This window comes from Protopterus annectens, chromosome 6.part1, assembly GCF_019279795.1.
Source record: "Protopterus annectens isolate FY-2018-M chromosome 6.part1, PAN1.0, whole genome shotgun sequence".
Classification (NCBI taxonomy): domain Eukaryota; kingdom Metazoa; phylum Chordata; order Ceratodontiformes; family Protopteridae; genus Protopterus; species Protopterus annectens.
The window spans coordinates 146,233,066-146,256,610 of record NC_056738.1 but is presented as its reverse complement, the minus strand read 5'-3'; the positions used below and the strand labels follow the sequence as shown (position 1 = coordinate 146,256,610).

Sequence of the window (23,545 nt, the reverse complement as noted above, 5' to 3'; positions counted from 1 at the left end):
TGAATAATATTTCAGCTTTAATGTTAATTTTTAAGGGATTTTATTAATAGAGCACATTCCTTCCTTTTGGTAATAACAGAGGAGGTGCAGTCATTATCAAAATGAATATTTTTACCATTAATTTTGACAGAAGGATTAGACCATGCAGATTTTAATACCAAGTCCTTATCTCGAGTGGACAAAAACCTAACTATTGTAGATCTGGGAGTAGAGGAACTGCCAATTGAAGCTGGTTTTGACAAAGACCGATGGGCTGTTTCAATTTCAAATGAAAGAGATACAGGTAAGTTTAATGTTGTGGGTAACCAGTTATTTAAGAATTGTATCATGTTGCTGCCCTCTTCCTTTTCTGGTATTCCATAAATACTTATGTTATTCCTCCTTGATCTACTTTCTAAATTTTCCACTTTTTTAGAAGTTTGTTATTCTGCTTCAGAAGAAATTCATTCTGGCTTTCACACTCAGGCAATCTGCCATCCAATGTCATTCACTGCTTCTTCAATAAACGAAATTTGTTCAGCATGTTCTTTGATTACCTCATTGAGTAGATTTAGTTGTTTACTGCTGTCCTGTTTTATCCTATCAATTTTATTTTCCAGTTTGTCCAATTTGATTGAAAGTTCTTAAATATTTGTAATTATGGACTGTAACTCCTTCTTCACTGCACTTTCCTGATGTGAGTTCTTCGAGTTACTTGTGTCTGTATCACTTGTTGAAACCTTCTGACAGGAAAAATACAGAAAAAAGATGTACCAACACTAAATTTGAAAAAAAATGAAAGAACATGTAATAATGTTTCTTCTGTTAAGTAAATGAGTAGATTTCCTCAAAAAATAAATAGCATTTCCTGCCAGAATAATAAAAAATAGGCAGAGCTAAAATTCTAAGCTGTTAGGCATCTTGGCCACACCCCCCAAGTGTATGATTTCTTGATAGATCTGTTAATTACAAAAGACCTTGATAGGCTATGGAACTGGTAACTGGATTGAAGAATTCTGCTGGGACATTATCTAATGAAGCAGAACAGGGTTTCAGATTAAGAAGTAATGATTTTATTTAGGAGGTTTGGATGGGTTTTAGGCTGAAATAGTGGGTATTTGCTGTTTGAGAAGAGGGCGTATCTGGTCGGTTGGGAGGAAAATCTTTAGAAAGGGCTTTAATGCTTTCTATTAAATGAATGTTAAATTGAGCAACAGTTTTGGAGGGAGTGTTATTTGGAGCAAGATTAGGAGTGGTGGATTTTCCAGGGTGGAATATATTATTAATATGAAAGACCAGAATTTTTGGGGGTTTGAAAGGCTGACTTAGTAAGGGGATAGTGAAGTAGATTTACTTGTCTGCAATAATCTGTCTGTTAGTACAGTTACATAGATCTTTGAAGCATTGTAGGTTTTGGGGAGATCTATATTTTAACCAAGACCTATCTCTTTCTTACATTAGGTGCTTACTTTGAGACAATAACCTAGGAACATGGTTATTCTTTATTCTTATTTTTCTAGTTGGAGCCAGACTATTGAGGGTGTTCAGGAAAAGTGAGTTAACTTTGTGTACAGCTTTGAGTGGAATAATTTTCAGGACAGATCAGTTAAAGGTGTTTTGAATTCTGGTAAATGTATCAGGGTTAAAATTAGGGAGGTTACAGAAAGTTCTAAGTCAGTGTTGTTTGACATGATGAGTACCAAGTCAGTATGCATACACAGGGAGCGATCACTGCAGGAATCAGAGAGGGTGTCACTGGAGGCATACTTAGTAGAATCAGATACCAAAAATCTAGTTGAGAATATAGCCACTGTTTTTGGGATAGTTTTAATATATAGGGAAGGAAATGAGTCAATCCAAGCAGATTTAGGCTAGTAGATGAATATTTTGTGGAGACAATTTGCCAATTGAAATTACCATCACCTAGGATTATTTTTTTCATTAAAAATTGTATGTGAGATCCAGTTTAGGATGTTTTCTAGTGTGGTGGCATTATTACCTGGAGGAAGCTAGAGTACTATAATACATAGCTTCTTACAGTTATTTAGTTTAAGATGGAAGATGAAGAGTTCAGCATTATGGAATTTTGGAATAGGTTTAATGTAGGGTTGAATTTCAAGAAAGTCAAGGTTTAGTAAAGCTACTCCACCATCTCTTTTAGTTCTATCAGCCCTGATGATATAACCAGGACTGATATTTCAGAGTTAAGCATATGGCATTTTAGCCATGTTTCAGTTATGGAAAGAATATCTGGTGGTGTATTGTGGGAGATCCAGGCATAGAGTTCTGAAATTTTATGCAGATGCTACAAGTACTTAAGGATATAAATATATATTGTCTCAATAAATGTATATCGTACATGACTATTACACAGCACAGCTATATATTGTGCAACAAAAAATGTAAAGCATTCTGAAGAAAAGAAGGGTTACTTGTTAGCATTAATGTGTGCATTAACTGACCGTAGTTATAGACGTGAGCACGGAGTATCCTGTAACAGTGCGACAGGAGCAAAGGGAAGAAAGACTACTGGAGAGAGTTGGTTAATAGATCTATATGTGGAAGTATGGAAAGTCAGGGTCCTTAACAGAAATTGCTTAACAATGGCTGGGAGATATATACAAATTACTGTCTCTGTATTTCACACCTTCCAAGACAGTGGAAGGTAATCAGTGTTTATATGCACACTCTATAGAGATTTCTCAAGGTAAGAAATCACTAGCACCTTAGCTGTTATGCTGTCAGTAGAACAATTGTATGTAATAGGAACATCAATAAAAACTAAATAAAAACTCCAGACAAGCTAGAACTTCCACTGAGTGACCTCTCAAACCTCTTGTATCAGAGGCACATGGGATATATGCAAATGACTCTTATGAACATCAGGTGTTTCAGCTATATGGTGATTCTGAATGCCCATGACTTATTTCTTTTTAAGTAATTTCAATGGACAATTTCAGGCCAATAAAGCCAAACCCCACTAGCTGTGGATATGCATATTTCAAACACTCTGCTTGTGCTGTGCTGATGAGGTCATCAAGGGCCGAAATATGCATGTCTTGAATATTTGCTTAGTTATATAAGTGAACAAACAGTTGCCTGTAACAGTGTAAAAGGAGCATAAGGAAGAAGGAATACTGGAAAAATGCATTGAAGCTTAACCATCAGTTCTCTTATTTTTAAGACTATTATTTTTACTTTTCTGTTGTTCTAATTTCTCATTAAGCTCTTTGGTTTGTAAGCTTTCAGTTTCATTGTCCCATTTTTAATCATAGCTTTTAACCAAGTCTTAAGTTTTTTATGAAATATACACCTTTAGTTAATCCCATAAAATAATGCCATTAATAGAATTATTAAATGTGTTTATGTACTATTTAATTTCATTAATTAACCATTCCATAAAGTCTGGCTGTATAGTGAAATAGACTGGAATTCTAGAGCATAAGGGAAAGGACCCTGTGGTCAGATAATGGACCCGGTATAACCAAAACCTTAGTTAAATATGTTTGTAATTCATTTCATATATACACTCCTTCTTTGTGTTCCAAAGTATAAGAATAGGGGCTAAAAAATTCTGTGCAGACAACATTACATCTTTAAGATCTAGGTTCCCTATCAATGTCTGAAGAATCTTAGCAGGGCAGATATCCTAGGTTCTTTTAAAGCATTTGCAACTCTTTTATCTAAAATGTAATTAAAGTCTCTACCCAGTATTACACTACCTTCCATTTTATGCAATAATAATTCAAAATGTTCCTTTACAATCTTGGATCCAACTCCTGGAAAACAATACATATTAGCAATAGTATAAATCCTTCCAAACAATTCTAATACAACAACTGATAACATTCCTTTCTCATCTAAAAAGAAGAATGACATTTTGGCATGACTACAGATTTTTCTCTGATATAACAGTTCCTCCTCTTTAAAGGATGACACCACCAATATATTTATTAATTAAGACCTTAATATCCTTATATATAAAATGTGTTTCTCGTAACATTACAATGTCAGCTTTATTATATTTGAAAAGTCTAAATTATGAGTTTCTTTTAAATGTCATTAACACTGAGTGAAATGGCATTCAAGATAGTCATATTTTAAATGGCAGGTTTGTCACTTAGATATAAATAATATATTTTCAAGTATTAAATGGACTATTGACCTATTTGTTTTTCAATAACCATAGTAAAATATGTGATCATCTTCTCATTACATACAAATAATTGTGTCTAAAACAAACAAAAAAAGAAAGTAACATAGCAGCAGCATTTATACATAACTAAACTCATGTCTACAAAATTATCCCACAATATCATGGAGATAATGCTCCTAGTCAAGTTTAACTGACTAAACTGACCAGACCTCTCTTAATAAACTCCTAGAAAGAAGCAAGATTAATTGCATGAAGACAGAGCACTCCAAGTATCATTATTTAACATTGCATAAATTATCTTAATTCAAACATCACCATAAACAAGAATGATTTGAACAAATTTGATTGACTAATATTAAATGCTCTTATCTGAGTATCTTTTTTCCTTAAATATAAAATGAATAGCAATGCACAGACACATTTATGATTACCTTTGTCTTTCTTTTAACTCTTTCTAAATGGTGAATAGTCTGATAAGATAGCTGAATCTTCTTACACCATATCGGCCGAATGCAGTTGCTAGATCATCTTTTACCAAATAAAAATACAAAGGATCATTTCATAATCCACTCAATTTCTAATACATTTAATGAAATGTTCAATATATTTTTAGAACAATTATGTGATACGCTAATATTTGAGTTAACACATTTGCTTTTAATAAATAAACTTCATTTTCTTTTCCTATTCTTTCACTCTTTATCCCTTCCTTTCCATTATTTCTTTCTCTTCTCTCTCGTAATTAATCCTATAAGTATAACTAAATCTTCTCCTTTTCTCCTCTCCACTTATTTTTTACTTTGCGACTGTAATATACTGGTACTCTACTGCTTTCCCTTTCTTAATAAGTGTTGCATTCCTTATCCTTATTTCTCCATTTCCTGAACTTGTGACCTATCTCTCTCTTTTTTAGTTGACCTCTCTACCTTCCCTCTTCCTTCTTACTCTTTTCTCCAGTTTGATATTTAATGAAAGTATTAGATATACTGCAATGTCAATTGTTTATTTTCATAGTTAAATTATAAACATGTATATAAACATTAATATTATACAAATAAGAAATGGATGGATTCAGCATTTTACAAAAGTAAAAACCAAAAATCCTGACCTCTGGATCTTCTCTCTAGAGTCTGGATTTATTATATGAATACAAACAAAAATAAGTCAAAACTTTAGCTCTTTCATTCCCAATGACAAAAGGAACATCAGCACAAGCTGTACACCAACCCTTAAAATTCCTTCCTTAACTAATTTACAACCAATAAAAACATTTGTGCTGAAATACAGTCACATTTAAAAAACAACTACTATGTATTTTTTGTTTAAAAAATTCATCACTCTCCACCAGTAGTTTAAATTACATTTTACTAATATTCCTAACTTCAGTGTTAAAAATGGCTTCTTTTCAAACCATAAACATAAAGAAAACATTTTAGGGCATATCTGCTCTAAGTGTTAAGGCACTATTCAAAGAAACTTGATCATCAGCACTGGGTACTGTTCTGGCATTTAACAATAGTTGCCAACACAGTTTTTATATTCCAGGTAACTCTACCAGTTACCTTCCTCAACATTTGACAACACCTTCTGTATCACAAAAAATAAGAACTTCTTGTTGTTATTACACTTTTTTGCATATTTACTTAATACACTACAGGGACCATCTTTGTTCACTGGGAAAATGTTGTTGTTGTTGTCTTTTGGCTTTTCCCGGTTAGGGGTCGCCACAGCAGAACTCCGGTCCGCTAATGATTGGCAGTAGATTTTCACGAACGTCGAGGTGCCAGCTCGACATTCAACTTTCAATGAAGGCACGCCCATTTACACATGTCTTTAAAACACCCACCCAACTGCGGGGACGACATGCAGACTCCACACAGAAGGCACTCCCCACACTCCAGCCGAGAACTGAACGAGAGAACCTCTTGCTGTGAGGCAACAATGCTACCGCTGCACCACCGCACTGGGAAAATATGTTGATAAAATCTTTTCCTAAATGGTTGTTCAGTCCTGTCTATATAAAATGCTGGACAGACAAGACATTGGGCTGCATAAATAACATATTTTATGTTACAACTAAAAGTGCTGTTCAATTTTGTTTTGGGTAGTTCCCTAGTTTAAAGCTACCATCTTCATAAATATATACACATTTTGAACCAGCTCTATATTTTGTCATTTCCTTCTTAATTCTGTGCTTCCCCACAAGATGGTCATCCTTATATTCAAAATGTTTTTTTTTTTTAATTTTTCCTTTTTTTGTAAACTGTCTTAAGGTGTGAACCTAATGTTCTAATTAAATTAAAGGTTTCAAAAACACCTTCCCAGTTCTTAGTCAATATCATCTTAACTTTCTTACTCAGTGTCCCATGCTGTAAAAGCATGGCTCTGCTACAATCTTCCCTGTTTTTGTCTTTGTAAGGTTTAAATGTTTGGGAAACCTTCATATAGCAGGATATTGTTCACCCCTATTCTTAATTATATCTTGACTATGCTCTTCCATTAAGAATATGAGGTATTTCCTGCCATAAAACAACACACAAAGAACATTAATTTCTTGTACAAATGTGTCATCATCTATTATAATCCTAGAAAATCTCACCATTTGACCTTTAATTAGGTTTTCTTCTGCCAAAATGGGTGATTACTACCATAATGTAACAGGCTGTTGGAATATGTCACTTTCCTATAAAAATTACAATCAAATCTTTTCTGGCTCATATTTTCACCTGGGTTGTATTTAAAAAAATGTGTTTGTCCTAACTCATAGGTAAATTGTAAAAAAGTAGTTGTGTTAAAAGATGACAACAATTGTTTCAACTGAACCATATTACCCATCCATAGGATCAATATATCATTCAAATATCAAAAATATTTGTTAATATGACTTCAATAAACAAAGAAAAAAAAGAAAAATGGTTTCCCATTACCAAAACATCATATTGACAAAAACAGGAGAAGATGCATCTCCCATTGCCGCTCCACTTGATTGTTTATAATATTGTCCTTCAAAATAAACATAGTTGCCAACTGAAAAAAAATCTATGAAGAAATCCTTATGCCTTCCTGAGAATAACACTGACCACTAATCAAAGCCTCAACAAATCACTCTAAGCATATCTCTACCCCTACAAAAATAATGTGCTCCAGATATTCACTTTCTCCTATATTTTTAAGTAAATGCATATGCCAATACATGGTTATGTCTATAAAAATATTTGTCTTGACTTTTTTTTTGTTTCTCCCTCTCTCTTGAAGCTGATTTTAGTCTTCAGCAGTCAGCAAAGAAGTAGATGTCAGAATCCTTCCCTTTAATCTGTGATGTATAAGGAACTAAGCAGGTGATAGACCAATATATTGCAGCAGAATATTTATGTATTACAGTACTGCATCTGAAAGATAGGATAGCTTATCTTGGATCATTATTGTAATATGCATTAGACACTTATTTGATTATTGTAATAAACATCAGAGGTAGCACAGCTTACATAGACATTCCTGACCAAAATAATGCCTCACAAGCTATTTATTTATATTTAACTATGCCTAAAATGAGACTGATGTTGTTTTCAACATTTCTGACCTTGGCCATATACAACACTAACTACGTATGGATCCCTATCAGTTGATCAAGTTTTCAAAAACTCAAACTCCATATGATCGAGACCATAGGATCAAGTTTTTGAAAACTTGAAGCTTTTGAATGGAGATAGTGGTACAGCAAGGATTGGGAAAATTACCTTTTTCCTCACTGTACTGTGATCCTGGAGTTGGTGTATATATAATTTGCAGGGGGAGTGGAGGGTGTAGGGGGGCTTGCCCCCTGAAAAAAAATGTAAAAAAGGTAGATTTTTTTTTTTTTGTTTTTTTGATGTTCAAGTTTTTGGAAACTTGATCGTATGGTCTCTTCAATATTCTTTTCAAGTTTCTGAAAAGTCAATAATCTGACATAAACCCCCTATGGGTTCATAGGTGTGTACTAGACTAATGGCCCTGGAGTCTTTACAAGCCTAGCCCATAGAAGTGCCCTGGCATCGTGCCACCCGACGTTACTTCACAGTGCCTGTATCAAGTAGAGCCACTATGTTTGCTTTAAACAGTACTTCTTGCATGTAGTTAATATTGTTAATAAAAAGTGAGGCTGTGTTCCTTTTCTTATGGCAAGGTTCTATTCTGACCAAAATTTTCTAGCTAATTCTTTAAGAATTTGCATTTCTGGGTCATTTTCAGTACATTTATGAATCCCTTTCACGTTTGGTAAGTAACTGATAACTGAAGTTTTGGTAAGCTTTATTAGCTGCAGACAGTATATTACATTTAAATTTAATCCTCCTGAGCTGTGCAGCATTTGTCTTCAGTGACTGACTGCTTCATTTCCTGTGCTATCTCCTATCTACCCCAACCTCTGGTTTCCCTTTGGGTTCACCTCTTTTTCCTCATAGTATGATTTTCACACTTAAAATATCCTACTACATCCTTCCATTGCTATTCTCATTTTCCTTTCTTCTTCCTTTCCTCATTTTTGTCTATTTTGTCATCTTCTCCCCATGTCCAGGAACCTCTTTTATAATTCAGGACTCAAAGTAAACTTTATTGTCATTTAGAACCATACATGTGTAGCCTAAATGATGTTTGGAACAGACAAATTTATCATGGGACATCTTTAGTGGAAGATACCTCACCTGGGGAAGGGGGGTGTAGATGAATAGGTAAAGGAAGGTTGGGGTTAGAAAGGATAGGCAGAAAAGACAAGCTCTATAAATGCAGGTAGGACAAGAAAGAGTTTATTAGTAGAAGGATGAAGGAAGGAGGTGAGGTAGGGTTGTGGAAGGTCTTAGGGTTTTTTGAGGTTAGGAACCATCTTGAGAAGCACATTTTGGTGTGATTTTGTTGAGTGCAGAATCATGTCTGAGACAACCTGAGGTTGACTTGTAGTAAGGTAGGCCTTGGGTGATTATCAAGAAATGAGGGGTGAGTACAGATTTCCGATTTTAATAAGTTTTTTTCTTCTCCCCCTCTTTCTCTGTGTGTGCTGGGTGGATTGATTTATTTGGGAGAGAGAGGACCTTGGGTGCTTTGGTTGTGATGAGAGCTTGGTTTCATGAACAGTGTACTGAAAGTGGAATAATATAGAGAATGTTAGCAGGGCCTCTGCTTAAGGAGTACATGGAAATTTATGAAGCATTCAATGTTTTCAAAGGGGTGTGTTGAATTCTTCAAGGGGAAATGGTTCTCCCTGTAAGGTAAATCACTCATTGTGGTAGCAGCATTGCATCCCAGGTGTCCAGTGCTAAATGTATTTAACTTTAACCTTTAGTGCTTACTTGCACCTTCTTGAAAATGAGGGACCAAACAAGCAGAGACAATTAGGCTTTGGTTATTTCTAATGCAGTTGCAATTGTTTGTTTTGACAGAGGTTACCTGCTCCATATGATGAAACAAATTCTTTCTCAGGGTTCTGTGTGATGCGGTTGCATCATAGTTACTCATGAAAACTTACAGCCAGATGCTCACTGGTGTTTGAAATACTGACTGAATATACAACCAGGATTTCTAAATATATCTTCTGCAAGTTGGAGCAATATGTGCTTTTCTACAGTGCAGAACCTGCTATCCCAGAATCCCTTACTCGTGCTCTTGACCAGGGTGGGCATGGTGCAGTTCAAGGTGATAGAGAGATGGCCCATTCCTGGTTCTTAGCTTGGGTGGTGGTGTTGGCCATTTCCGAGCATGCGCGGTAGTTTATAAAAAAATATATAAAATAAAATAATAATAAAAAATCATGCTGACTACTCTGTGGGGTATGGGGCATGCGGAGCACTCTTCCTGTTGGTTGCAAATTGGGATAGGCAGTGAACAAATGGAGAGCAACAGTGGTGTTTTCGCAGGCATTAGGAGCTGCATGTAATGGTTGCTTCCACGCATGCACAGTAGCGTTTTTCTTCACTACATGTATATTATAAATAAATATATCAAACTAAACAAAAGTAATTTGTTGCCCCATGTGTAAGGTGAGGTGTGCTACGCACATAAGTTTAAGCGCACCACATGTGCAGCCGATGAGGAAGCCAGCAATAAAAAGAAATTATACTTCTTTAGACAATGTCGGAGGGGTTGATGGTGCGATAGTTAACCGGCTTACTTCACAGACACAAGGTAAAGATGGATACTCATATTGAAAAGGATGATCTTATGATCAGATTACAGACAGATCAGCAAAGGGAGTTTGCTTGACCGTGTAACATGGTGGGTTAATGCAGTAAGTTATAACTGGTAGGGGCCTGGGTTCAACACGTGACAGATTATTTCATTTAAATATGGTGTTTTACCATGATGCATATACTAGATGCTTATTGAATAAATGTATTGAAATAAGATGAATGAAGGAGCTCATACTGGGGGAAATAAGCAGCAGTATGGAAATGCAGTTTGACGGAATGAAATTGTAAACACTGTACAACTCAATTTCTCAGTGAGGAAAATAGATCTCTAAGGTCTAATTCATCACCATGCCATAGGGCAATGTGAGCATTTCCAGACCCTTGCTGAGTATATTTGAGTACATATTAGTACCACTTCAGATAAGAAGTGGAGTTCCTGGTAGCACTCCCCCCACTTATTTATTTATTTTTTTGCTCATGGTTCACTTACCTACAGTGTTCTTATCTCATTCCAGGTGATTAGTGATATGGCTGATGTTCAAGCTTTGCGGCAGAGGTGGGTGAACACTGTGGCTCAGGTGGAGGACCTTTTTCAAGAGATGCCAAACAGTGACACTATGACAGCAAGGACGCAGGGCTATGCCAATCATAAGAGATGGCAAACATTGAAGGGTAAGCAGTCATCCAGAGGCAGAAGAACACACCCATCACAGCCCAGTGAGGAGACAACAGCAGAGGTCTTGACATTGGACTCAGCAATTGCTGCTCCAGCAGGTAATGATTCTACAGTTCTTGCTGGGGGGGGGGTGAAGCAAGAGTAGCAAGGGGCAGGGAGTGAGAGAGTCATAGATTGGGTGCAGAGTTAGCAGCTATGTCTTCGGAGCATCCAGGGGGTGGCATTGGCAGCCTGCAGAATGGGACAGGGGTATGGTTTTCAGGAGCAGATTTTTGGCAGGGACAGTCCAGCCATGATTGGTAGTTTGTCTTCACTGAGGGAAGATGCCAGTCCTTGTTTAGATGAGGTAGGGTCAGATTTTGGGATGCAACCGGGTGATTGGTTGGCTACACAGGCACTGGGGCAGGAGGGTGCAGCAGTCTTTTTACCTCTTCACATACCATGTACTGTAAAGAAATAATTTGGAAGGAGAGCATGTGGACATCTTTGAGCTAATTGATGCAGATGGTGTCCAACACTTGTTGGAAGCCAAGGCAGCAAATGAGAAAGACATGTTGGCAGCCCTAGTGGCCTTTGGTCAAAGGCAAGTTGGGAAAATGCAGCTGAGAGGGTTTTGGGATTTGTTTAATACATGGCAGCATGGTTGGAGAAGGATAGCGCTTTGGCCCTTCTGCTCTCGGCTTACTTTTTGACGATACAGGAGGTGCAAAGGATACAGGCTGGAAATGCTTGGTTGTGGTATGATCAGAAATTTCACAAGAAGAAGGTGGATGATAGGTCCATTCATTGGGAGGTGAGACGCCCTCATATATGGCTGTCCACTATAGTGGGCAGTTTCAGTGTGGCTGGCAGAAGGAGTAAGGTGGGGGAAGGAGTTGTTGGAGTATGTTGAGCTGTCAATGCCGGAAGATGTGCTTAGATGGCATACAGATTCTCGCACGCTTGCTCAAAGTGTGTGGGTGTTCACCCAGCAGTGCAGTGTGGTAGGTGTGAGGGCCAGATGGTGGGGCAAACATCATCCTTTGCTGGACAGATTGGATCAGGGGGGCCATCTCTGGTGTTGCAAGGGGTATGTGGTAGGGGTATTTTTTGTGGTCAGAGGGGGGGCCTTTTTGAGGGGCAAGGGGATGACTCAGGGACACATTCTTTTATTAAGGTACATGTCCTGTGGGACATGCTTCTGCAGTACCTGCAGCCAGCGATGGTGGGGGAATTGATTGAGGGTTTTTCAAGGGGTTTCCTATTAAGTCAAACTTGGTTGGTGATGGAATAGTGGGAAAAATTTGAGGTCAGTGCAGGAGAGGGAGGATATTTTGGAGACTTTGGTGGAGAAGGAGTGACAGGCAGGATGGTTACTGGGCCTGTTTGATAGCCCTCCATTTGCCAGTTTTAAGGTCTCATCATTGGGATTGGTACCTAAAAAGTAGCCAGGGGAATTCCATTTGATTCACTATTTGTCTTACCCCGAAGGGAAGTCTGTCAATGACTTCATTCCGATTAAGGAGTCTAAGGTGAGTTATGTGTCATTGGATAACTTGGTCCATATCATTAGAGGTTTTCAAGATCCATGGTTGCTTAAAGTGGACATTGAGTCTGTCTTTTGCCTTTTGCTGGTTTGAGAGGAGGATTGGCCGTTGTTGGGCATTGTGGTGGGGGACAAGTTTTGTTTTGTCAAAGCCATGCCAATGGGATGCTCAGTAGCTTTCTCCACATTTGAAAAGGTTAGCATGGCTTTACACTGGATATGGCAGCAGCAGGTAGATACTGTAAGTAGAGAGGGGTGCATTATTTGGATGATTTTTTGCTTGTAGATGAAGGGAAGGAGGGAACAGTGGTGGCTATGCATGAGTTTTTGAAGATGTGTGAGGAACTTGAGGTTCTATTGGCCACCCACAAGTTGGAGGGTCCATCGAAGGTATTAGATTTTGTAGGGTTGAGCGTGGATGTGGAACAGGGTTTGTTTTGCTTGCCTGGGGAGAAGATAGCTAGGCTAAAAGGGAAGATAGTTTGGATGAAGGCTAGGGACAAGGTGCAGGTGAGGGATGCTATGGAACTCTCAGGACTATTGAATTTTGCCTATTGGGCAGTTCACCCAAGATGGGCCTTTTCTAGGTTGATAGCATTCCTGTTGAAAGGGGGCAAAAGTAAGCACCATTGGGTGAGAATTGGTAAATTAACTCATGAGGATCTAACTTTGTGGTTGTAGTTTTTAGAGCAATTTGATGGCATTACCTTTTCGCAGTCAGGCTGGGTAGGTAAAAGGGAATTACAGCTGTTCGCTGACTTGGCAGGGGGCCTGGGTATGGGGGACAGTGGTTTGCGCTGCCATGGCCACCTGAATGGCCTGAAGAATGGAAGCGGGATGTTGCCTTTTTGGAGCTTATGCCAATTGGGGTGACATTATTAGTGTGGCAGGAATGTTTGAGGGGCAGGAGGGTTGTTTTTAATTCTGACAATGTTGCAGTTGTGCGAGTTTTACATGTTAAGATGGCTAAGTTAGAGTGTTTATTGTTGGTATTGTGTAAATTGGTTTTGCAAAGTTTGTTGATTAATTTTTCCTTCACAGATGAGCATGTACCAGTGGTGATGAATGAGATTGCTGACAGTTTGTCTCGCTTTCAGTTTTTCAGATTTAGGCAGTTGGCACAGATGGCAGCAGAGATCCCCGTGGTGGTGCTAGACAAGGTGTGGCGGATTGGGCTGCATTGATCAGGAGGTTGGTGTAGCAGTCCTGGGCTGTGTCCACCAGGAAGGCTTACAGTAGGGCATTGTATGATTTTTGACAGGTTTGTTATGCAATTACTAAAGGAGGCAAGTGTGTGGTCGGAAGAGTTGCTGTTGCGATATTTTGCTGGTGCTAGGGTGCAGGGTTAGGAGGTAAAATCAGTTATGGTGGATTTGGCAGCAATTAGTGTTTGCTCAAGTGGCGAGATTGAAGGATTTTACTAAATCTTGGTTGGTGGGCCGAGTGTTAAAGGGATGGGGTAGGGAGGAAGGTTTGAACAGGGACAAGGGTTGGTCGGTGACAAGGCAGGTTTTAAAGCTGTTGCTACAGGGTTTGCATAGGGTATTCGGGGAATCGGTGGATCATGTTGTGTGGGTAACATTGAGTGTTTGTATGTACTTTGGCTTTTAGGGTGTTGGAGTTGTTAGGGTCGTTGGTTTGGAATGATGTTATGTTACTGCCTGGAGCCATTCACATTTGGTTAAGGTCATCTAAGAGTAATCAGGCAAACAATGGTGCACAAATAGTTTTAGTGAATGACAGATTGGAGCAAATGTTTTTTTTTTTTTTAGGCAGAAGAATCCTCATCATAGGTCATTTGTACAGGTACTGGGCAGCAAGGAGGGCTGCTGTTAGGAGTAATGGTTCTGAGATGGGGTTACACTGGTTCAGTTGGAGAGTCACATGGCATGGCATTAGAGAGCTCAAATGGAACCAGCTGTTGCAGGTATTTACAGTGATACAAACTCAACTGGGGCTTCCTCAAATCTTGCTGGTGCACCTGGAAGGTAATGATTTGGCCTTGACACCAAAGCATCAGTTGTTTTATCAGATAAAGGAGAATCTGTTGGCTTTAAGGAAGTTATACCCAAGTTTGTGCTTAGTGTGGTCAGAGATTATTCCTTGTTTGACTTTGAGGAATGCTAGGAAGTTTTCTGCAGTTGAAAGGGTGTGGAAGTTTGTAAACTTTAGGTTGGCAAAGCAGTTGAGGGTGATAGGAATATGCACTATACAGCATAATGAGTTTGCTGACAGGGACCCGACCCTATATGGTTCAGGCAGGATGGGGTCCATCTTAGTGATTTTGGTCTCAACTTGTTTAATTTGAATCTGGGATTGTTTCTGGAAGGAATGTTTAAAGATTGGAGTTAGTGAGGGGGAACAACCTGAGTTAGGCTGATGGGTGGAGAAGAGGGACAGGATTGTCCCTCTTCTGTTCCTCCTTTGGTGTATATTTTGGAGGAAGGAAGCCTGGAGTGGTGAAAGTGAGTGGTTGGATGCTGCTTGCACCTGGAGGTTTGGATGTAAATGAGTTTTTGGGATGAAGGTGAGCAGTTGAATGCTGCCTGAAGTGTAAGAATAAGCAAGCGGGTGGAGGATGCTGCTTATTCAGCAAGGATGAGTGGTGTTACACTGCCCTTATGCATGGTCATTTGATGTTTGATGATGTGCAAAGAAAAGAAGTTATGATTAATAAAGTTATGATGCATTTGTTTCCTTATGTCGAGTCAATAAATGGCATCAAAGGTCTTTTGGAGTCTTGTTTCTTTATTAAAGTGGAACATGACAAATGAAATTTTGTGCATCAACTCCTTGAGATTACAAACAGTAAAACGTTAAACAACACATACAAGTAAAAGAATGAACATAACTAACATATACAGTCCTACTCCCAGTATATAAAAGAGCAGAAAATTTTCCAGCACTTGAATACAGAATAAGTACACCTTCCCCTAAGTTATAATAACTGCCCCATTTAAATAAAAGCCACATTACAGATTGCACATCGCCAAGCTGAAATTTGCTCTCCCATAATGTTTTTGTCCCCTTTCCAGTTTTGAGTGATGTTGGTTTTAACTTTTGCACTCAGTAGTTTGTTAATGTTCATTTCTCTTTATTACCAGATGATGTCTTCTAACTTTTGTACTCAGTAGTTTGTTAATGTTCATTTCTCTTTATTACCAGATGATGTCTTCTAACTTTTGTACTCAGTAGTTTGTTAATGTTCATTTCTTTTTATTACCAGATTATGTCTTCTTTTTATGCACAATATACAAAATTCCAAAGAATTCTGTTTCCTTTTGATATATCTCCCAGGTCTTCTATGCCTACTTCCAGATTTCCTGTGCCTACCTACAGTCCCACAATATGTGTATTATTCCTGCTTTCTCCTTCCCACATCTCCAGCATCTATTATCCTGCATTCTACCTTTCTTTACTAATCTCATAGAGTGTTAGATACCATCTATGCAGTATTCTCAGGTTTTGATTTTGATTTACTTTCTGTATGTACCTCAATTATCTCATTCCAGTATCCTGAAAATGCTATCAGCCGTTCCTCCCGTTACCAGTGCTTCCTTGTACTCTCTTCTTTGACCTTGTTTCTTGTTTCATTTTTAAGTCTTATGAGATGTGTTTTGTACTCTGCCTCCCCATGTTTTTCCATTTCTACCAAGGTACCCATACTCTTTTTTCCCTCTCTCTTTCTACCTTTTTCTTTCTACTGTTGCCTTTTCTGTATTCTTTTTACAGGTCTATCTTAGTACTAGGAATTTCCACCACAATATGCCTGGTATTCTGCATTAACTCCTTCATTGTTTTAAGATGTTCCCTACCATCTTTTTTTCTACATACCATATCTTTCTTTTGATAAACCCTTTGCCTACTCCAGATTTCATTTTGATTCACTATTTTGCCTCTACCCTTCTGTTCCCCATAGTTTCTTTATGTTCTCTTTAGTCACCTTAATGCATCTCAGAACTTTTAGTACTGCCTAATTCATAACCTTTAATAAGCATATGTCCCTCTACCTTACTTTCATTTTTTAGCTTCCTTGTTTTCTGTTTCTACACAGTTAATGATGCTACTCATTAGTGCATAGATAGGGATATGTAGGAGTAGCTACCCCCCCCTTTTCCATTTCATTCTCAATTTTTCCTTGCTCACTCTTTTCCCCTTGCTTTACTGAGCATCTTTAATGTCTCCCTCTCATAGCTCCTATTGCTACAGCCACATCCTCTGACATACATGCACTCATCTGCATATAACACAAACTGAGATTTAGTCCCTCCTTTTCTTCCAGCTTTGCTAATTTGGGAGTGACTGTGTTTGCCTGCTCCTTGGTTAGAAGCACGAAGAGATATGAGGATACAGAGCACCCTCAACTGGTCACCCTGTTTATCTGTGTTACCTCAGATACTCTTCCATTTAGGAGTAATTTCAGTTTCTGGGTGTTGGTTTACAGCCTATATACAGACTATGAACTTTTCTACTTCCTGCTTTTGTCACAGCATCTTCCACAGGAATGTTCAGCTCACCATATCAAATGCATTCTGCAGGTCAAAGAGCACAATCTCCCTTTCCCTTCTTGCTTCTGTTCCTCCATGTGCATTCATTCCAGCAGGTCCCACCATTTTTCTGCCTTCCTTCCCTTTGCAAAGTCCTTTTACTTTGCTTATGTTATTATGAAATGCATAATCCAGTTTTCCTGACAATATCATTGACAAAATATTAATGCCAACATTAATCAAAGAGATAGGGCTTGTCAGGGCTAACCTCCTGGTGGTGTGAACCTTAGCTCAAGATGATTTTCACTGTTGAAGTGACCACCAACCCCATGTGCAAAATGGGAAAAAGAGGTTGTAGATGGATGGATGGATAGGGCTATCATTTCCTACTTCCCTTTCTACTCCTTTAAATATTATGGCTATCCTGCCCCTCCTCATCCTTTTAAACGTTTTACCTAAGTCCTGTATTTTCTTTTAATCCTCTTCCAGGACCTTCCAAATTTCTACCCCTCCCCATTTGTAGAATTCTAGGGTGAATCCATCTGCCACTCAAGATTTTCTTTCCATCATACTATAGATTGATTTCCTTATCTCACTTCTTGTCATCTCTGCATTCAGCTTTTTCCTTTGTTCATCCTCTGGTGTACATCCCTCTACATTACTTGACCCTTTCCATTCTGAGACGTTTGTACCCTCCTGTTGTAAATCTCCCCAAATGTATTTTTTAAATCATTCCCTGATTAGGTTATCCTCTTCCATCTCCTGCACTTATCCTTTGTATCGCTCTCTGCCGACTTGTTCTTGTATTTCTTGGGCAGCTGTTTCCCTTGTGCCTCCTCAATATTCATCAATAGTCCCTCCAATACTAATGTTGAATTTCTTGCCTGTAATAAATTTTCTTTGTAATTCCGTTCTTGTTGCTTTTTCTCTGTTTGTACTGTTTCAAGTTTACTTTAATTTCTTCCAGCTTCCTTCTGTACTACCTGCATCTCTCTCTCCAGCTCCTCAACCACCATTCCTTCTTTGTTTCTGCCCTCACAATTTTCCCGTGACAGTGACTTTGATCCCACCCCACCAGTGGTCTTTTAGTTTGACCCTGTCTTTCATGTTATCCTCCACTGACTCCTTTATTAGTCTTTGCAGTGCTTACTTCTCCTATTTTTTTATCCATTTATAGATAGTCCACCTACACCCCCTTCTCATTGTTTTCTGTTCATACACACTTACCATATATCACACTGCTGCACAATCTGACATTTGTCTTTCCTGTGTCTGGATCTCTTCTATTATTTCCTTAAGGCTCTTCTTCCCTAATAACCTCTCAAACCTACTTTCCTTTCCACAACGTTTTGTGTGAAGGTGAATTCTCTTATGTTTGGGTACCTTTCCCTCCAAACATCCATTAACCCTCCCAATTTCATTCCTTATTTTAGTTCTCATCTCATGTTTTTATTATACTTCCTCCTTCAGGGCCTGTCTTTTTTCTGTTTTTATCGTAGCACCCTGTATTATCTCTATTCCATCTCTTCTTTCTGACCAGTTAGCAAAAAAAATTGTAGAATCCTTCATTCTTGTTGATGCATGTATATTTTTTTATTGTCCAGTGTGCCTGTCCTGCTTTTTATCACATTCTCTGCAGCTGTTTAAAGTCCAGTGTGAAATACAATTGCTAATACCCTTTTTCCACCCCATGCCCTTCCCTGTCCATCTCTCCATTTGGGTAGTCATAACACAGTACCTTTTCTACCTCTCTGATTTTCAGTTTTGTTTCTTGGCATAGACCAATATCTCTTCCCACCCTCTTTAGACATTCCAGTCTTTTCCTTCTCCTTCTTTTGTGATAGGCTTTGATAAATCTGCATTATTCTACATAATCATCTATATTTTCTTTGTTGTTTTTGCCACTTCCCCCCTATTTTCCCCCTTGCTGCCACCCAGTATAACCCCTCCACATGACCAGCTGCTTTGGACATTGTGTTCTTCGGTGGATGCCTACATTTGGAAGTGCCCTTCTCCTCCCCAGCCTTTGGACCACTACCTTTTGGTTCTTGCATGTGCATGGGTATGCACTGGACATGAGCTTTTTAAACTTTATTTTGCTCCCTTCCATTGTCCTTCAGATAAATACATTGCATGCCGACCCAATACTGATGTCACATATGTTTTATATCACAGCATTCCCATTTATTGGACTCCCATCCCCACTATTAATCACAGGTTTTGTGTTCAGGCTTCATTTGTGTGATAGGCAAATGTTGTTCTCTTTTTGTTTTGTATAGCGTATTGCTATGCTATTTATCCACTGCTATCCTTTTATTTCACATTAGACTATTTAGCCATTCTTTATCTTTACTTTTCCCCTGATTCCCCCATAACTTTATTTTCATGCCCCCCCCCCACAGTTGCTTCATCAGCAGTAATTACTTATTTTTTTCTTAAGCTTAGATGTTAAACTTACATTTAGTGCAGTTTACTGTATATCATTAAAACAAAAAGATAAAACACACTAAGAGCTGCTAAAAGCAGTTTGGCCAAATAAAATATACAAAAGTGTCAGTGTCAAACTGTACCACCCTGGTAAAAGGAAAGCATAAAAACTTGAAGCTTAATCAATAAATTACACAAATCTAATATTCATACAATCATAAAAATTGAGAAGGTAAGCACTTTTGGCTGTGTGCCTTCATCAGATCTTTCAAAACAGTTAAACATCCGAGTATTTAAAGGTAGTTAGATTAAAAACAACTAATCAGATCATCTTCTTAATTTCCGTCCTTTTAACAGAGGTTGTAAAGGGTCCATTTTGTTTAATCCCAGTGCTTTATCTGCCTGTAAATCCACTGTCCATCTAGTTTTAGTGGATTCTGTTCTATTGTTAAGATCTCTGCTTCTCAAATTTTCCATTACCACTTCCAACACCATAAAACAAAATTTATGATCTGGATTGACTGAAATGTGTTGACACAAAGCATTCATTCTGTTATAAAGTCTAATATCACTGAGGTGATGTAAAATTCTGTCCTTGAGTGATCTATTAGTCTTTCCTACATAAACACTACTACATGAGTCACAGTGTGCAATGTATATAACATTCTTCATGGTACAATCTGCATAAGTTTTAAGTTTAAAAGTTCTCCCAGTAATCAGATGCTGAAAACAATTCTTAGAAATAATGTGGGTAAAAACCTTACATTTTCTGCAGAGAAGTGTACCACTATGCATAGTGGTTGGGGCAGTCCTAATTCCATGTATGTCCTCACACAGTAGTCATTTCAAATTCTTCCTATTCTTAAAACAAAACTGAGGTTTTTCACACACAATATGTTGGATGCTTTCATCAGCTGTAAGAATCTTCCAATTATTTTTCACAATTTGACATATGTGTCTTGCATCACTACTATAGGTAAGTAGGCATCTCAGTCTTCCTATAGGATTGGTGTTCCCTGATACCATGTCTGGTACATTCTGTCTATTACCAAGCATAAAATAGGGTAAGCCCCTAGTATGTCGTAGGGCTTTGGTTTCTGAAATACCTTCCTTTATCTCTTTCTCCTTGTAACCTCATGTTTCAAAGTGCTTCTGCAAACATTCTAATTCTTCTTCATAATTCTGTTAATCAGTGCAAATTCTAGATATTTTAAGGAATTGTCACTTAATAACATGTGGAAATATGTGCCTAGGGTGCATACTGGTTCTGTGTACAAGATGGTTCCTCCAACAATCTTTCCTATGCATATACATATCAAGTCTTCCATCCATCCCTGTCCGAAGTGTTACACCCAAAAAGCTTATCTCTTTCATTGAACTATAAACATCAAACTCCAGAAATTATGTAGTATTGCTTAAAGAATCCACAAAATCTGTCACTTGTCCTTCATTTCTTGTAATAAAGTATATGTTTATTCCATAGATTATTCTTGTTGAACACATAATCTATTCCCATTGAGCCATTACTATATTGGAATAACTGTTGGCACATGGGGTGCCCATCAAAACTCCCATCTCTGTAAATAATATTTATTCCCATACATAAAAACATGATTTTCTAAAATTAACTCTAGTAGGAAGCATATCTGGAAGACAGTATTATTATCAAAAGTTGCTTCATATCTAAGAAATTGTCAAATGGCTTCAATCCCAAAATCATTGGGAATAACTGTAAAGAGACTTTTGACATCCATGGTAACCATTCTGATGCTTGTTGCTTCTTTAACAGACTGAAGACAATCTGATAATGTTCTGAGGAATTGTGAGGTATCTGTCAATACAGTAACAACTTTGGGAATCACAGGTTTTAATTTGTATTCAACTAGGATAGATGCAGATTCTGTTATCCACCCTCCACCAGAGTCTATAGGTCACATGGGTGGATTTCATTGTCTTTGTGTATTTTACGTAAGACATTGATCACAGAAACGGGATGTGATACCACTAAATAATCAAAAGTTTCTTGCAAAATCATGCATGTCATCAATAAATCATAGAGGCTGTCTTTCACTCGATTCATAATCTTAACTTCCCATTTATGAATCTCTTTGTAGGTCATCTCATCTCTCAGCATGTCTGGTATGAATGTCTATCCATAACCACAATAACTCCCCTTTTGTCCACAGACTTAATCACTGTAGTATCATCATTCATTAATTCCTTTAATGCTTCCTTCTCTGCAAAGTTCAGATTGTAAAAATTCCTTGAATTCCTGTGGTTACAGAGTTGAGATACCTCATGTTCACAAACATTCATAAATATTTCAGCTATAGGATGTGAAGTCACAATAAAAGTACTAGATTTCCTTAAAATATTCATAGATTCTATATTATGATCTGGTTCCCCATTTCCATGCATTTTCTTGAGAAGGATATTCCTTCCAGAATATCTTATATCCATGACAAACTCATTCAGTCTTGAGAGTATAGTGGGTAAGAAAGATAATCTTTTATCAAGTATTTGCATCTGAGCCTCACTTAATCTATATCCAGATAAGTTGACAAGAGTTTCATGTTCATTTACCATATCTGTTCTAAAGTGGATAACTTCCTTCTCTTTCTGCCTCTGCTGGGAGACTGATTTCTCATGTATGCAACATGCTGTTTCATTAAAACAGGTAGCACTGGAAAAAACTAAATGTCCCTGGCAGAACTCTTGGTTCTGGCCCCTGCATTCAACTCCCCTTGTACATTTAACTTATTCATATTCTCCAATACTTGTAGTATGGAGCTCCTATTAGAATTACTAGTAGGTAAATTCTGAGTAGAAGAATTATCCATTTGTGACTGGTCACTATTGCCGTGTTCTCGCATTTTTGTAGATTCTAAATTAATGGCAGAAGTGCTAGTGCATTCAGTACAAGTTTGTTTGTAAGTAGTATTGGAATCATTACTAGCTCGATTCTGCTGATTAAGCTCCGGTTGGCTAGACTGCTCAAGTATGTTCCCTTCCTTAAAATCCTTATAATCCCTTGCTAACTTCTTGATTTTAAATTTTTTTAACTTATTATCACTGGTGGATAGTGCACATTGCAGCTTTTAAATTCTGAGGAGAAAGGCTTCAGATAAAACAGAATTCTCAAGCTCAGTTTGCTTACACTCAATAAGCCTGGCTGTTTCCTCCTCCACAAGCTGAAAGTATTCAATCAAAAGTTTAATCTAGCAAAAGCTGGTATCTAAACTAGCAGCTTGACATTTACCTAATAGATCAGGATAAAGATTTCTGTAAGTCGGCATACGTTTAACCCTTAAACCTCTAGGTACTATCTTGTAATGCAGGCAGGCTTCCAAATGGAAGCATTGCCACTGGAGCCTTTTCAGCTTAAAAGCTGCTCTTTCAGCTTCTAAAAAGATCTTCCCTCGGATTATCTATTCCCTGCATAACATGCATGATTAGTACAGTAGCTCTGATAGGCAATATGTCTGCCATGCGATCCAGGAACAGCCTGCAGGGGCATGCACGAGAGCTCCTGCACTAATCATGCACGGACTAAGCCCTGGTATGCAAATCACCTCATTTGCAGGAGAAATTCATGCAAATGAGGTGATTTTGCAATCCAGGAAGCTTGCAATAGTCCATGCAAGATGAGTGCTATCTGCAGAAATGTACTCTGTTAGTAACCGAGTACATTTCTGCAAAATCCAAAAGGAGCTATGACAGCTCCAAATAAAGGCTGCATATCATTGAGAAAGCATGCCAATGGCCAAGTATAAGGCCATTGGCATTGCAAACTGTTTCAAAAATTAAAAAAAAAATCAACTTTTATTTTTTTTCGCCGATCTTGGCTGTTTAAGCATCAGGCAGCAGGCAAACGGGATTGGGGGAAAATAATAAAATAAACCTAAAATAAGCATTCTAACTAAAATCAGTATTCTGCCATGCAAGTCAGTGGCAGGCAGAAGACAACCTGGCCAGAGAGTAATGGTTGCTAATAGGGGAGGCCCAGTGTGAGACATGTAACTATGCATTAGCAGGCACTCCTATGCAAATGAAGGGAAGGATAGTGAATCCCAGTTTTCCCCAGGATGTGAGGCAGGTCCCAAGAGTGTAAGAGTATGAATAGCTGGGTGCAAGACT

At 38.0% G+C, this 23,545-nt stretch overlaps 1 non-coding gene across 1 annotated transcript; it reads left to right on the top strand.

The window, feature by feature from the left end:
• The first annotated feature begins 9,226 nt into the window (after window positions 1-9,226).
• LOC122805700 lies at window positions 9,227-9,328 on the top strand. Its single transcript, XR_006365408.1, has one exon. It is a non-coding gene; the product is annotated as a U6 spliceosomal RNA (small nuclear RNA).
• The last annotated feature ends 14,217 nt before the right edge of the window (window positions 9,329-23,545 follow it).